The 17,431-nt window shown below is 45.0% G+C and overlaps 1 protein-coding gene across 7 annotated transcripts in view; it reads right to left on the bottom strand.

Moving 5' to 3' along the window:
- LOC309848357 (uncharacterized protein) overlaps positions 1-13,247 on the bottom strand; it is a 242,332-nt gene extending 229,085 nt beyond the window's left edge. For 2 of the 7 annotated variants that reach the window (XR_014302989.1, XR_014302990.1), the window contains exons 1-2: positions 12,412-12,908; positions 12,117-12,176 (exon numbers count right to left, since the gene is read on the bottom strand). The gene's annotated coding sequence lies outside the window, so the exon portion shown is untranslated. The other 5 variants (XR_014302986.1, XR_014302987.1, XR_014302988.1 and 2 more) reach the window with 5 other exon arrangements.
- Positions 13,248-17,431: the final 4,184 nt, after the last annotated feature.

The raw sequence follows: 17,431 nt of genomic DNA, 5'->3' as shown, positions 1-17,431 counted from the left end.
TTATGTTTTTTCTTACCACAATACCATTTTTTTAAAGATTTGGAAAAAAAAAGAAAAGTAGAAGTGTGAATATTATAGATATATAATATAGATACTATTTGAAAATATATAAAACCTACAAAAATTTTAAATTCACATACCCTTTGACTCAATAACATATAGGAATTAGAACTACTAATATACTCACACATGTACAAAACTTGGTGTCTGAAAGGATATTCACTGCAACATTTTTTAACATAGAGGAAGACTGGAAACCACTGAAGAAGTTATCCTCAGGGCTTTTAAATAACAAGTTCAGAAAGTGTATTCAAATAACCTGTCTTTGAAATCATTCCATAATAATTTATATAAACGATGGTACATCTATAGAATGTTAAAAGAAAAAAAAAAGTAGTCGCTCTATATGAGTTTTTATGAAATTATCCCAATTAAATTGTAGGGAAGGCAAACAGCAAGATGCACGCAGGTGTTCCCAGAATGCTGCAGTGTATGGGAGAAATAAAGATACAGTCGCACCTTGTATATGCACATCTCTAGCAAGAGACGCAAGAAACTGATAAGGAAATGCCTGGAGTAGAGGAATCAGAAGAACATGCACTTCCCACTACGTATTTCCTGTGTCCCTTTAGTTTTCTACCATGTGGTTTGAATCTGTGTCCTAATAAAACCTTGGGCCCCAAATACCTTAATCTTCAGAAAAATCTTGCCATCAAAAGTAGTTCCCCTCCCCCCCAGAAAAGTGGTTCCCTGTACCTACCTGCCTGCTCTCCCCTTCCAACTCCCTCCCTGCCCTCCTACCCAGTCCCTCACAGACACAATCCTGTCTCTCACCAAGTCTGTTCATCTCCAGAATAAAGTGAATCCCTTCGGGGAGAAGTGAGTTAAATTCAGCACATTACAATAATGAGTCATGTAAAAGACTAGCCTTTCAGTTTAACAGTATTGTTTTATAATTCTTTAACTCTGTGTAACGGGATAAAAGAATAGACACTAAATTAGAAGTATATGTCATGGAAAAATCATTACGAATTAAAATATTTCATTTTTTTTAAAGATTTTATTTATTTATTTGACAGAGAAAGAGATCACAAGCAGGCAGAGAGGCAGGCAGAAGGAGAGGGAGAAGCTGGCTCCCTGCAGGACCCTGAGATCATGACCTGAACCAAAGGCAGAGGCTTAACCCACTGAGCCACCCAGGTGTCCCAAATATTTCATTTTTAACACTTTCACAAAAATCTTTAGAAATGATGTCAATTGCTTTTCAATTGTTTTAGATGCATGAAAGAGCTAGGCTTTATATTTGCTTGTAAGTTACATTCTTTGATGTACTCATAATATCATGGAAGGGAATTGTTAATACCCAGCCAAGGTGTTATCAGCTCAAACTCTTCCCATTAATTAATCAGTTATATACTAATTTATATTTAAAGATTAATGGGGCAGGGATGCCCAGGTGGCCAAGCTTGTTAAGCGTCTGACTGTTGGTTTCAGTTCAGGTCATGATCTCAGGGTGGTGGGACCGAGTCCCTCCACTCAGTGCGGAGTCTGTTATCTCTCTCCCCCTCTGCTGCTCTCCTGCTCCCTTTCTCTCTCAAATAAATAAATAAAATCTTTTTTAAAAAATTATATTAATGAGGCCAAAAATAGAGGAATAAGTATAATATTCAAAATTAGAAGGGCAGCCAAAAGAATAAAAATAACAATATAAATATCAAACACTGGGAGGAAGGAATTCGTGAAAATGAGGTCAAATCTCACTTTTCCCATGGGAGAATCAGTATTATTATCTAAGATGGTAAATCAAGAATCGCTGTATAAGTGGACTATGGAGACTACAGTGAGTGAGAGAATGACCAGTGGCATTAATAGCTGAAACCGGAAGAGAAGTGGAGCGAAACACTGTCCCTGTCATTTGCTCTTCATTATTTTATATATTGTCATACCCATTTTTTCTTTAATAAACTGTTTGAAGCAATCAATAAGCTTTTATTCACATAACCTCTATTATAAGTATATAACTTATAGGGACTCCTGAAAGAGAGAAACAAAATTAATTTGAAGGAGGTCGTGTTCGCATAGGGTCAACATTTCAACACAGGTGAACATACGTTCGTACAGATCCAGCTATACACACATACACACGGATGTGTTCGGGACTCTACATGAGAACTAAAATGGAATGGTGTTTGGAAGAGAGGAGACCCAGAGCATGGGAGTGGTCGAGGGAGACATCTCTGACCCGCTGGCCCTGCAGGCTTTGGACAGGGGAGGAGAGCGGAGGATGGTTATTCCAGATAGGAAGTTGTGGTGCAAAAAAGGGAATGGGCCTCACCTGCTCGTGGGACAGTGAGGAGTCGAACCTCAATAGAGCAGAGGACGTGACTAGAAAACAAGATTGGCAGAGCGGCCTGGGAAAGCCATGAGGGAGCTGATGACCAAGGTCTTTGAAGTCCAGACAGAGGACTAAGGTTTGGCAGAGTAGGACAGGTGGCGTGTTGTTGAGGTGCCTAGAGGTTGGTCTGACAGTTTGGAGAGGGTGTTTCTGCCGAGAGGAGAGTCCAGGGTGAACGTTAAAGGAGCTGTGAGGTGATGATAATCTAACAGAAGGGAGAAGGAAGAGACATGGAGACACTTCCTTTAATCCCAGACCCTGGCGATCAGTAGCCCCCAGAGGGCAGCTCAACGATTCTGACAGAGCTAAATTGAAGGAGTTCTAATGCCAGCTAAAGGTGCTATTCCCCACCCTTCCTACAGACAAATGTTTCAGCAACTTCCTGGTCGGGAGGAAAATGGAAAATGGCAAAGAGCTGTGGAGGATTTGGTTAGATGATCAGTAGTGCCTGGTTTTTGATGTTGGCTAGATGCATAAAGAAAATTGAGAATCAGTAGGCCCAGGTTCAGACGCTAGGTCTGCCGCCTACTAGCGTGGATTCTCACATGTGTTACTTAGATTCTCTGAGTAAGTGTACTTATTTACAGGATGGCGGGAATAATGACTTCCTCATAGGAAAGAGGTGGGAGCTTATGGACAAAACACAGAGTAGGTGGCATCCACAAACTGTAGGTTTCCTGCCCTGGTGCCCATTGCTGTCCAGTAAGGCTCCCTGCCTGATCTCAGTCCTTCTGCTTCACTGGCTCTGACTATACCCCTTGCACCAGCTCAGCCACATGACCCAGACTCAAGACCCATCTCAGTCTCCCAACTGCCATGATTGGTTCAAGGATGAGCCTGTGACCTAATTCAGGGTAAGGAAAATTAGACCCAAGATTTTTGTTTTTGTTCAGCTGGTGAAGGGAAAGAAGCTAAAATATTTTAGAGACAGAAATCTGGAACAATATCAACCTGGAGGTACAGACAGCCATGGTTCCAACATGTCAAGTTCAAGAATGAAGCAATCATGGAGGAGGGCAGAAGGAGAGATAGAAAAACAGAAAGTTCTATACCTATTGTTGAGGTTCTGGCTGAAGCTACTCTTATGACCAGACTGCCCATGGACTTTTCCATAAGGGAGACAACAAATTCCTTTTTTTTTTTTTAAAAAAAGCCCGTTTGGTTGGGTTTTCTGCCCATTGCAACTCAATGAGTGTTAACTTCTTTCCCATCTCCTGCCCTTCAGTAACTGCAAACTCCCAGATTGAAGTTCTTCTGTGGGAAAAGAGAAGGAAATTTTCTCTTTGCCTTCCTCCTTCCCAGCAATAGAGCAACACGAAGAAACAGCTTGACAAATGGCTCAGACTTCCCTTCCCAAAGGAGCACCTTTAGGGTCCCTTGGAAACAGGTCCATCTCGAGTCAAAAATAACCACCTGCTTTTCTGTTCACCATCTTGAAAGGGGTCTGTGCATTTCTCATTCTTCTCTCCTTGTGTTTCTCCATTGCATCCCTCCCCCTCCAGTTTCCCCGTCAATGAAGGTCCCCATATGGGTGCACTGATTCTAACACCGTCCTTCCTGTGCAGTCTTTCATACTGCTGTCTATGGCCTCAGTTGCTACTGCCATACGTTTCCTCTCCTCCTCCATATTTCAGGGCCGGAAAATGCTTGTTAAACATTTGCTCCCAACACCTACCAGTGGATCTTCTTCTATTAAGGAGGGAGCTCTGTGTGGTGGCGAGATGGTTTCACTCAACCTTGAATTTATAAATAGCTAACACTCCAATTGGTTGCAAGCCTGGCAGAACGGGTAACATATGCATGCCCCCATTTGAGTGGGCCCAGCTTATGTTATGTTGAGCAATTTTTTTTCTAGAAATGAATAAAAATTAAATTATGACAAAATGCCTTAATTTCCTATCTCAGATGCTAGTTTTTGATCATGCAGTCCATGACTTTAATCAAAATCCCCCATCATCTGAAGACTAACTGCAACTCTTTCCGTAGAAGGGAACTGTAGAATATATATGCGGGACCTCTAATTTGTTACCATATATTAAAATTGTAGTTTGGCTTTGCTTTCCCCAAAGACCTGAGGTAAAAACAAAATGACAAAACATAAAGCAAAATGAATCCTCAAGAACTGAGGGAATTTTGACCAAATTTGTTTCTTCTTCGCTTTCCTTAAAAAAAAAAATATCATAAATTCTTTGGGAATTTCAGCCAACCTTGCTTGGGGGTTAGGAACAGAAAGAGGCTGAACAAATAAGATTGACCAAGCCACCTCTGTCAGTTTTAACCTCCACTCATCAAAAAAAAAAAAAAAAAAAAAAAAAGAAGAAGAAGAAGAAGAAGAAGAAGTAGTGCCAAGGAGTAGCCAAATTAACAGACACTGTTTTCTGTTTTTTTCCCCTCTACACCCAGCCCCTTCAGGTCATGAGGAAGAGATGACCCCTGGAAGCAAAGACCAGGAAAGAAAGAATGAAGTAGTTGTGACTATAGGCTAGGATAATCTGCTGAGTCTCCAAAATGAAAAACTGGTTCCCAGACAGTTGACCTAGCTGAACTTAATGGTTAATTAGCCCAACGTAGACATACCTCCAGACCTAGCGAGAAGCCACCTTCCAGCCAAAAAGCTTTCCATGCCAGTAAAAAGAAAATTCACCACCGAGGGGAGAAATTTTTCCTTAAAGAAAAAATCATTCTACCTCATACTCACGAAGTAGTTTTCTAACTAACCAAAGGCTAGTAATTCTTTAGTCACGCAATACTAAATACCTACTAAATGCAATACTAAACATGCAATACTAAACACCCAGCTAGTTAGTGACCATAGTGAGACAAGAGTCTGGACTCCTGACTTCGGGAGGAATCTTGCTCTCCCTTCTCCCTGTAAAACATTTGCAGTGTTTCCAAGAGATTCTGTCTGGGTATGTTCTGGCCGTTCAAATGTCTTGTTTTCTTTTCTTTCTTTCTTTTTTTTTTTTAAGATTTTGTTTATTTATTTGACACAGAGAGAGAGAGAGAGTGAGAATGGGGATACAAGCAGGGGGAATGGCAGAGAGAGAAGCAGGCTTCCCGCTGAGCAGGGAGCCTGATGTGGGGCTCGATCCCAGGACGCTGGGATCATGACCTGAGCTGAAGGCAGATGCTTAATGACTGAGCCACCCAGGTGTCCCAAATATCTCATCTTCATAGGAGTCTTCAAATTTGATTAAAATGAGAGAAGAGAGAAGAAGGAGTCTCCTGGAAAGAGCACTGGCTCCGGAGTCACTGGACCCAGTCTAATCATGGTTCTAGAAGGTTCATTGCTCATCACCTTTTCCTTGCTCTGCCTTGCTCAGCTTTAGAAATGGCATCCCATTTTCTCTTCTCTGTCTCACAAAAATGGCCAAAGGGCAAAGGACACAACCTTAGGCAGTATTCCCAGAGCCATTCTTTTCTTATTGTTTTTTATTATTACCGAGATACAATTGATAGATAACATTGTATTCATTTTAGATGTACAACATAATGATTTGCAGTGTGTATATTATGAAATGATCACCACTACAATAAATTGAGTTAATGTCCATCACTTCATATAGTTACAATTTTTTTCACGTGTTGAGAACTTTCTAGATCTACCCTCTTAATAACTTCCAAATATATAGTACAGTACTGTTAACCATAGTCACTATGCTATACAGGACATCCCTAGGACTTATTTATTTTATAAATGGAAATGGTGCCCAGAGCCATTCTTTGACTATTATTAATTTGATGGCTTAGCAGCTGGAGACTCAAACAAAAGGAACAGCTTCACGTGCAAAAGCATAAAAATAAAGTTCAAATATTCACAGTGTAACTACTTATAATAAGACAAAGCCCTATTTTTGGTTCATATATTTTAATGCTAAAACCAATCGATGTCCAAGCAGATGATACATTTTCTGGTTATTCTTAACCAGCCTTATGTTTATTTCCGTTCTCATTAGTACTCATTTGCTTAATCAAGTCTCCTACCTCAGAACTCTTAGCATAAATGCAACATTTCTGAAACCTGAATATGATCAGAAATTATAATCACTCTTAAATGTACCTATAGCCAAGTAATAAAATATACTCCCAATAAGCCCTAAAAATAGACAGTCATACATTAAAAAAAAAAAAAAAAAAAAAAAATCACAGGTCCTGGGATGCAATTTGTGACTGGGCCAGACTAAAAATTAGTGACATTCAGTCTTTGGCCATAAACAAAATTTTGAGAAATCTGGATATCCTATCTAAATGCCTTCAAACCCATTTGAAAAATAAGCAGATTATGAAAAAAAGCATGGAGGAAATATAACATATCAAAACAGATTCCTTTCTGAGCTTCGACCTTTCTGTCAGTTTTTATTTACATCTGTCCCTGCCCACCCCTCCCACCACAAGTCCCCCTCCGTGTGTCCCCCCCAGTCCTCTCCACCTGCAGAGGGGCGTGCCACGGTGCCGATGGCAGGGATTCCCGAGTGAAATCGCATGAACTCTGACACCAGTTCTGCCTTGGACTGTGGGACCTCACTCAAGTTCATTAGCTTGTGAGTCTCTGTTGTCTTATCCCGGAAAGATGATGACAGCATCTACCTCTGAGGATCGGTGTAAACAAAAATGCAGAACAACGTCCCTGACAGAGAAAGGACCTAGTAAATTCTAAGTATGTGTCAGCCGTGGGGGTTCACACTGAGCCTCTTCCCGGCATCGGGCATCTGTCTCTCCAGACTCTGCCCATTCCAGTCCCTGGTAGGGGGCATTTTTGCGAGGCTCTCTCCCATCAAGCGGGTGGCAGCTGGGTATGAGAGGGCCCACCTCAACGGCCTGTGGGCCATCTCATCTCCCTGGAGACATAGACAGAGAATCATGGAGGACCTGAGCTGCCAAAGAACACAGGAGTGGCTGTCAGTGCAGGCAAGAGAAGGAAGGGGACTGGAGCCCACCTCCCTCTCCCCAGCCCACCTCCGCCCAGCGCCTCTCCAGCCCGATCTCAGGTCCTCGGACCAGGGCTGGGACTCCTAAATCGGCATTTGAGAATTGGGCTAGAATATGAGCTCTCTTTTCAGACTCTCCAAAATGCATCTTGCAGCCCCTTCCGGAGCAAGGTTTCTTCTAAACTGTTATTTTATGCTTCTAAAATAAGCCATTTTCCCAGAAGACAGTGCCATAGATTGACAGAGCCAAAACACATGCTGGAGAAGACCTCCCGTGACCTTCTTTCGAGAGAGGAGGGGATTCAGGCTGTCTATGAGGTTCTGATTCTCTTGGGGTCAAGGCAAGGGGTCCCAGGGGATGCCCACTGGATTATCTGTCCCACAGGGACGTGTGTCTCCCATGTTGGTTGATGCCCAGGCAGTCAGTGTCTTGTATGAGAATTCTCACTACTTTTATAGAATAGCAATTATAGAATAAGGTTCTATCCTTATCTTTTAGTCTCTCTTTGGTGGTTTTCTTTCTTTGTTTTTTAAATAGACTTGCAGGGTCTAGCAGACACTCCAAAGTTATACTTACTAGCCATTATAACATTTTTCTATTATTGCTATTTTTTTCATTCTAAAAGTTATAACACAAGTATTCTGCCTTGTGACTATGTATATTAAAATACTTTAAAAAATAAGCTGCATATTTTTATATAGGAAGATATTTATGCTAGAGTGCTAAGAGCAAAGAGTTTACAAAATAACGTGTATCCTTTGATCTCATATTCATTCTTTTTCAGACATTATAAAACCTGAAAGACTGGCCATTAGAATGCCAGTGGTAGTTCTTTCTAGAAGGGCCAGATTACAGGGCTTTCCCCTCCTCCTTTCTTATAAAATTATGCATAGTGTTCAATTTCTTCCATAATTAAATACATTGATGCTTTCCATGTTCAATGAACATGGAAAGAACACTCCTCAAGCAGGTTGCATGACACTTCGGTCTTGTTCATTTCTCCTTAAAGTCAGTTTGGGAGCATGAGTTTTGCCCACCCACCCCACCGAAGATCTCTGGACGCCCAATGGTGTCATGAAATCCGTGATAAAAGCCTGCCGCTGAGAACGGCACCTTCTTTTCAAGTCCCTGAAACTGAAACTCAGTGCGGTATTTGTCTGACTGAATCATCTCGTGCAGTCTGCCTGTGGGCTCTTACCTGCAGCACTTTCCTCTGAGGAAGGAAAGGTCTTTCTGCCTCTCCCTGGTAGGGATCCCTCACTCGTCCTGCATTGGCCAGCCTTCCCAGCCCTTTCCTGCTGCACTGGCTGCCCCAGGGGAATTGATCACACACACCCCACCACCGCATCCACCTCACACCTCGAGGGACACACTGAGCATGAGTTGCCAAGCTGTCTCCCCTATTCAGAAAGAAGCCCTTGAGGACAATAGCAGATACACTGGGTGGCTGTGATGCACTGGGTGGCTGTGATACACTGGGTGGCTGTGATGTCAGCTCAGGACCTGTTGGGTAAATAAATGTTCTAGATTCACGAATCCATCTGACAGACCTTCCTTGGCTCCCAGAGCAAACCTGGTTACAGGTGAGCAGCTCAGAAGGAAGGGGGGGAGGTTCAGAGTCATCAGGCTGGAATCACAAATATTAAAATCATGCTTCAAAATCTCCCAGATCTCCCATGAGGTTCAGCACGTGGAGTTTTGTGAGTAAAACCCACTTTTATAATACGCAGGCATGAATTTATAAAACATATAAGAACATACAGTATATGATAGAACGAGAGAGAGATAGCTATCTAGTACACGTAAGAGAGAGAAAGCAAGCCATGTCTGATCTGACTTGTGAAAATTAAATATCACTGCCCTGTATGAATTCCCATGTCCTTAGAGCACCTTGAGCTTTCTATTATGGCTTGTATCACACTGTTTTATAGTTGTTTATCTACATGCCTGTCACTCCCATGTTTTCCCTTAAGTTCTCAGGAGCTTAGCCCAGTACCTACCGCAGCTCAATAATGATACGTAAACCTTACAGAGCACTTATTTTGTGTCAGGCGCTGTAATAGGTGTTTGTATGTTATCTCATGTTATACTTCAACAATGCTAAGAGGATTAGTACCGTAATTTTACAGAGCGATTAACTAACTTACGTAAAGTGACCCCAGTAGCCTGGGAAAAGCTAGGATTCAAACACTAGTCTTTTCTGCCGTCAAATCCAATTCTATGACTCCGTTATAAAAAATCAGATCTAATGGAATATTTGCTAATCCATAATCACTTAATAGAGAAGCTTGGTGTAAGAACATGCTAGAAAAATTAATAACAAAGGTGATCGATTTGAGAGAGTAAGAAGAACTTAGTTATTAAAGTCCAATCAGAAACAAAAATAGCATCAGAAAATATAGTGCAAGGAGAAAACAGTCAACTTTAAAAAACAATTGCAGGGGCGCCTGGGTGGCTCAGTGGGTTAAGCCGCTGCCTTCGGCTCAGGTCATGATCTCAGGGTCCTGGGATCGAGTCCCGCATCGGGCTCTCTGCTCAGCAGGGAGCCTGCTTCCTCCTCTCTCTCTCTCTGCCTGCCTCTCTGCCTACTTGTGATCTTGTGATCTCTCTCTGTCAAATAAATAAATAAATAAAATCTTTAAAAAAAAAAAAAAAAACGATTGCAGAATGCCTGGATGACTCAGTCGGTTAAGCATCTGCCTTCGGCTCAGGTCATGATCTTGGGGTCCTGGGACCAAGTCCCGCGAATCAGTGTCCTTGCTCAGAGGGGAGCCTGCTTCTCCCACTGCCTGCCTCATCCCCCTGCTTGTGCTCGCTCCTCTCTCTCTCTCTCTGACAAATATGTAAATAAAATCTTAAAAAAGAAAATGATTGCCCAGCATCCTTTGGTAACACATCCACTCTTAAAGCAGAAGTATTGAACTTGTAGGACCCAGCCAGGGATTGGAAATCAGAACCCCAGGGCCCTTTCTGCCTCTCCCGCAGTTAATTTCAGGAACTCGGGTACCTCCCTGAAGCGCAGGTGACCCACCCTTGAACGCGGCATAAATGCAGTTTCCTGGTGGTTGGTAGGCAGCCACACGCTTCTTTTCTCATGCGCATCTCCAGTGGTCCTATCACAGGAACCACGGTGTGCGGCAGAGCACAGTGGAAGGCAGCCCGGCTCCCCCAGCCACAGCTCACCTGCATGAAATGGATGCAGGAGTCATTGAGTTTCCCCAGAATAGGATGTTGGCGAGGCGGCCGCCATTCTCGCTAAGATGACTCCCGTGCAAAACATGGGGCGTATGGGACCAAAAGTTAGGAGTCCTTAAAACAAATATGCATAGACTACATGCGCATTTTCCCTATTTATTAAATATATATCATTCATATATACATATATATACGCATACACACACACATATATCACACCCCTCGGCGCTCTGGTGTAAGCAAAATTCACAGCTTCTTGTATTTCATACTTTGTGCTTGGGTGAATTGGCTAAACATAGAAAATGTTCAAAAATAGCTTCTGGATCCACTTGAAAGGCACTAGAGGTTTGCACTTGCCCAGGGCAGTGACTAGAATACAGAAACCTGCCGTGGTGGGGGGGTTGGGGGGTGCGGGTTAAGAAGCAGCCAGGAGAGGAAAGGATGCCCGGATCCCAGGATCCCAGAGAGGCTGAGGACCCAGTCCGTGGTCTGTGCATGTCCCTCTGCCTGTCCCTTTCTCTCCTGCAGCCTCTGCTTTAACTACTGGACCCTTCCCAGCACAGCAGAGAGAGGGGAAAGAAAGAACTTGAAAACCACATTGATTAGTGTTGCTTCTTGTTAGTAGTTGTGAGAAAATATTTAAGAAAAGAAAAAAAAAAAAAAGGAAGGTGAAATTTCTAAATATGTAAAGATTTGCAGGTGCCTGGAGAATTAGGTACCTTACGCTCACTCCAGCCACTGCCAGCCCAGACTCCATCCGACAAAATGGTGAGACAGACATCGAGATCAATCCCACGGGCTCCCACGTCAGCAGAGTTCACTAGATGGGGGTTGGTTCCGTGCCACTTCTTGAAGGCCGTCTATAAATCGGCTCCCAGAAGTGGCAGGTATTTGAAAAAACACTGACAGTCGAGAATGTTTGGGAAGCAGAAGCAGAGCTGAAGAAACTGGTTTAAACAACCAGATTTACAGACGTGTCCCTGACAATAACTACTCAACTCTCCACATCTGTGGTGGCAGTGATCTTCCTTTCTTTCAGTTCCAACGGTACTTATCAAGCAAGCCCTTTAGGCCAGACTGTATGCCGCCACCATGGGGCGGCTTCCATACCATCTAGTCGGAGAAAAAAGCCTAGGAAGCTGGTGTCATCCTTGAACACGAAAGATAGGCAGGAAACTCAGCACCGAAACTAGAAAATGCGACCGTGAACGGGATACCGGCCGCAGCTGGAACGCAAAGCGTGACCCGGATTCGTGGTTTGAACACGGATTTGAGGAACAGCCCTGGTTTGGCCACTAGTTCACTGGCGCTTTGAGGAAGTCAGGTTGCCTTTCTGCCTGAACATCTTTATATGTAAAAATCAAAGGGTTCGCTTTATGTGTTGTCTTTTGGCTAATTATTTACCCCACACTCCCCAAGAACAAAGTTCTGCGTTCGCCGGAAGCAGGGATTCTACAAAATGTACATGAAAGCGCTCGGAAAAGGGTCTGAAGGCCCTGCTGTAACTGTGAACGATTTGCCCGTTCATGTTTCCAGGACACTGTGCGATCCGCAGACCTAAGAAACAGACTCGCGCCCCAAGGGGAGGACAAGTTACCTGGCAGAGAGTCCGCAGAAACCGCGGGGCATCTTCCTGGCCGTGACAGTAGAGGGGATACTGAGGTGTCTCCGTTGGGCATGCAGGTCACGGGAAAGGGGAAGAAAATTAAAGTTTAGAGGCTGTCAAACAAGAGGAACCAAGAAGTCTCAGCAGAAGAGCCTGAGAACCGTTTCACTGCCCTGCCATTTCATAGAATCTTTTCAGAGCTGGCAGGCATTGTAAATGCTGCCACATTCCAACTCTCGCATGTAACAGATGAGGAAACCGAGACCAGAAAAACGCAGGGACTGACCCAGCAGAGCGGCGGCAGGACCAGGCGTGGAATTCCCTCACGTCTCCTGACTCCCAGGCAGCCTCTTCCCAGCTGCAATAAAAGCTTCCTGCTTTTAGAGAGACGGTTGTCGTTTGGTTATTCATTGCTGAGCTAGCCCAGGATTTTGCCGAGCCCAGGAAGGAGGTTATTTTGAAGTTTAGAAAAAGAGAGAGCACAGGGGCACCGGGCTGGCTCAGTCGGTGGAGCACATAACTCTTGATCTCCAGATGGTTAAGTTCGAGCCCCACGCTGAGAGGAGAGAATACTTAAAAAGAAACTCTTTAGGGGCGCCTGGGTGGCTCAGTTGGTTAAGCGTCCAATTCTTGGTTTCAGCTCAGGTCATGATCTCAGTCGTGAGATCAACCCCCATGGTGGGCTCCCAGTAGATGTGGAGTCTGCTTGAGATGCTCTCTCTCTGTGTGCCCCTCCCCGCCCTCTTGTGTGCACACATGGTCTCTCTCAAAAAATTAATTAAATTAGGGACAGCTGTGTGGCTCAGTCCACTAAGTGCCTGCCTTTGGCTCAGATCATGAGCTCAAGGTCCTGGGATCCCTCGAGCCTTGTGTCTGGCTTCCTGCTCAGCAGGAAGTCTGCTTCTCCCTCAGCCTATAGTTCCCCCTACTTATACCCTCTCTCTCTGACCAATAAACAAAATAAAATCCCTAAAATAAAATAAAATAAATCTTTTTTATAAAAAAGAGAGAAAGGGGTGCCAGGGTAGCTCAGTTCATTAAGCAACTGCCTTCAGCTCAGGTCATGATCCTAGAGTCCTAGCATTGAGGCCCCCATCAGGCTCCCTGCTCGGTGGGGAGCCTGCCTCTCCCTCTGCCTGCTGCTCCCCTTGCTCAGACTCTCTCACTCTCTCTCTCTCTCTCTCTCTGTCAAATAAATAAATATCATCTTTAAAAAGAGAGACAAAGAACAAATTCTCCAAACTATGAATAGAGCCATACAAATTACACAGTAGATGACTAAAGAAAAGTTTTAAATCATGGAGGCCTCTAAAAAAATCACTTAGATGTGAAACAGGAGATGCATAGAAAGCTTTTTGGCAGCAGGGAGGCAAAACCAGCATTCTTTCTATTATATATGCCACCACTGCACTTAAAAAAATATGAGACAACAAATTTCAGTGCTGGAAAGCTGGACCTCAGATTTTCTAACCTGCCGTTGCTTAGACCACACTTTGGGCAAATTGTGGTCACCACCATGGGAACCAGAGAAACAGGCAAGCTGGTCAAACGATCCACGGTAACCTGGAAGGTAAATCCAGGGCCCTCCATGAAACTGAGGGGAGAGAGGAACAGTGACTGCCCACCAACCTTGGTAATGACCCTTCCGCCTGCTGGCCCCAATAGCTGGAAGACAACAGCCCCCTCCCCAGCTTCTGTGAGCACCCCAGCAATGACCGTAGCACCTCCAGGGGCCTCCCATGTGAAGGGGCCCAAGTACAGGCTCCCACGTCCAAGCCCCACCCCTGCCGTGTAAGCCGTGTGACTTGAAGCAAATTGCCTCAGTTTCCCCACTATGAAAGATAATGGTATTGTCTACCTCGCACTGTCGAGATGAGGAATTTTTTCAGTTACTGTGCGTGAAGCACTTAGGACAGGGCTTGGCACATAGAAAACATTCCACCACAGGGAGGCACCATTGTTAGCTATCGCCGAGGCCAGAGCATCTCTGCTCTAAATGCTAACCAGGGGCACCCTGGTGGCTCAGGCGGCTGAGCGTCTGACTCTTGATTTCAGCTCAGGTCATGATCTCAGGGTCCTGGGATTGAGCCCCGCATGGGGATGGTGCTCAGGGCCGAGTCTGCTTGGGATTCTCTCCTTCTGCCCCTCCCCACCAGCTTGCATGTGCACGTGCTCGCTTGTTCTCTCTCACAGATAAACACATGAATTAAAAGGAAAAACAAAACAAAAAACCAGGGCCCCTCAGGGGCCAGGTGACTCAGTCCATTATCTGTCTGCCTTCTGCTCAGGTCATGATCCCAAAGTCCCGGGATCAAGCCCCCCACATCAGGTTCCCTGCTCAGCCAGGAGCCTGCTTCTCCCTCTGCCTTCCACCCTGCTCTTGTGCACTCTCCTCCTCAAATAAATAAATGAAATCTTTTTAAAAAAATAATAAAAAATTAAAAATTAAATAAAATAAACAATAACCATTTACGTTCTTAAACTGGAATCTTGAGTTACACCACAAAGACACAGCCCTAACTGGGTGGTACTTAGCAATGACAATGAACCATGGATTGCACCAGTGTCTACGCACAATGACTGACTCGTGGGCTGGATGGTGAGTCCAGGTTCCTTTTGGCAAAGGCGAGTCGCTCATACCATAATCGCTTCTCCCTGTGTGTGTGCTTGGGCCTGATCATGGGTCACTGGGAGGGCTGCTGAGGAGGATATCTTAGTCACTGTGCTCTCTGGGAAACGTGCACAAAACTGTCAGTCCTCCCTCCCCGCCCCTCCAGCTCTTCTTGCCTTTCTTGTAAAAGAAAGAGTTACACCACAAAGACACAGCCCTAACTGGGTGGTACTTAGCAATGACAATGAACCATGGATTGCATCAGTGTCTACGCACAATGACTGACTCGTGGGCTGGATTGTGAGTCCAGGTTCTTTTTGGCAAAGGCGAGTCGCTCATACCATAACTGCTCCTCCCTGGGTAGGGAGGAGATGAGTAAGCAGGTAACGATGGTGACACGTCCTAAGCGCCACAGTGATCTGGGGGAGGCTTGGGAGCTTAGGGAAGGCTTCCAGAAAGAGGTGATCACTAAACTGGAGTTGAAAGCAGTGAGCACAATTAGCCAGGCCCTCCATTTCTGGCCATCTCCTGGGCCTCTTTGCACACTCATGCCCTCTTTCGTCTTTGGTCAGAAAGGAAGGGGCTGGGGACAGTGACAACGAGAGGCAATTTCACTGGGGGGAAGGAGGGCCCAAGGGACACCCTACCCTGTGCCCTCCATGCTCCATCATTCTCCTTCCCCTCCTACAAACAAAGCAGAGAGTGCGCCCAGTGCCTCTTCCCAGCCCGCGACTGTCCACTAGAGACAAGCAGGAGGGTAACTTGACAAAGGCCATTTGACTTCAGCAGGAAGGCAGCCCGAGAAGGTTCAGTTCCCCTTATTGCCATCATGTGGTTACCTGTGCCCCTGGCAGCCCGTCGGCCCCCTTGTGGCCCCCGGCCAGACGGCCCCACAGCTCGCACAGGGCCTGCAGATGTTGCTGCTCTATTTTAGGCTGCGGCGCGAGGAAGTGGATTGGAACCAACGGGCCCCACACCTCATAGGACAGCACCGGGACCCTGGCTGGCTGTGTCCCTTGGGAGTCCTCGCCACTCTTTGCAGCACTTGACCGTTTACAAGGCGTGGGCGGCTCTTGTAGTCTTTCCGTCTGAAGAGCTGGCGGGGGGGCGGGGGGCCGTGAGACATGAAGTGAACTGCCCAAGATCACACAGCAGGAAAGAGATGGTCCGGACTGGGACCTGGTCCTCCCTCGTCTGGGTCCATGCAGAGGGCACAGCTGCGGCTCAGTGGGAGGACTAGGGCTTGGGGGTTCATTTTAAAGGAGCAAACTCTAAAAGGCTGTGGTTTCTCAAACAAAAGACACGTGTTACGCATACACATATTCAGCTGTAAGAGCAATTGTATTCTTTCAAATCCTTAGGAGTCCGGGAGGTAGAGATAGAGAAAATAGTACAGAATGGTGAAGAAAGAAAAAATTTAACATGCGTCTGATCCCCAGTGAAAGCTGTGCCCCCCTCGTGCTTGACACATCACTGATGCCCAATAAATATTTACTGAATGAATAAGCCCATTAAACACAGACCACAGATAGTAGGAGACGTCGTAGTCCGATATTTCAGTTGAGGCTCGAGTATTAGGTAATGTTGACAGCAAGAAAAACAGTCAACAAACCCATGAAGTTTGTAGTTCAGGGGCACAAACAGCCATCTTTCTAGTGCACTCTTTTCCTAATATAGTTCGAGTTTGAACATACCAGCTGGGCCACGTTTCCCAGTTATCTATAACCCAAGAAATCAAATATTGTGCCGAATTACTAATGTGCTTCTACACTTCAGAGGTCTGTAATCATTGCAGACCTTGTTAGGTAAACAAAAAGTTACCTCGTTCGCTTCAAGTTCAAGTACAGACTCACAAGTCCAATTACTTGTTGTCCCTTGCTATCAGCATTTGGTCTTTAGCTCCGACCTACATGAAAATCTGTTGCGTGAATGGCTCATGCATGCATGTGTGCACACATGTGCTTGTGTGTGAACATACACCGTGCTTACGTAACTGCCCAGACCCATGCAAATGCCTAGAGTGGATCTGTGACTCCGGGGATGGGGCATGCGCTGGATTCTTATACAGCCACTGAGATGAAACACACACACACACCCTAAAATGTGTGCAGGTTCTCAGTAGGAGAAAGTCCCAGAGCAGCGTGAGAAGTCACACCAGCTGCTGAAGAGAAAGCCGCCGGAGCTTTGAAACACTTGCCGCGATTGGCCGAACAGCTCCGATAGTATGTCATTAATAAAAGTCTTATCACCCCATCCTCGTGCATCTGAATCTCATTTTTTAAATGTGCTTTTAATTTTTGTCCCCAGACTAATCTGCCTCTCCCAGGCCTTGTTGAATTCCGGGTGGAAAGGAGAGCAGACAGGTCACTCCCCCTCCTTTCCCAACTGCCCTACAGGCCTAGAGCACGTAGCAGGCTTTTGTGCTACCTAAGAAAAACCCTAGAGTGTTTCAGATCCTAACAAATGATAACATATTATAGGCTTAAAAAAGGGGCGGGGAGACAGAAAAAAATCAAAAATGTAATCAGAGCAGGTTTTGATGTGTGTGGTTTACTTTTACTGGCAACCAAAACTCCTCTTGCATTTAAGAACATTTTGAAATTTGTCCCCGTAATGTTTTCAATTAGAAGCTTTCTCGCATGTGACATACCAAGGGGAAAACAGCACTTCGAGTTAGAACGAAGGTACTCCCAGA

Source organism: Mustela nivalis (assembly GCF_964662115.1).
Source record: "Mustela nivalis genome assembly, chromosome: 14".
In the NCBI taxonomy this organism is placed as follows: domain Eukaryota; kingdom Metazoa; phylum Chordata; class Mammalia; order Carnivora; family Mustelidae; genus Mustela; species Mustela nivalis.
The sequence above is the reverse complement of the archived record's forward strand: the minus strand, read 5'-3'. Positions and strand labels throughout refer to the sequence as shown.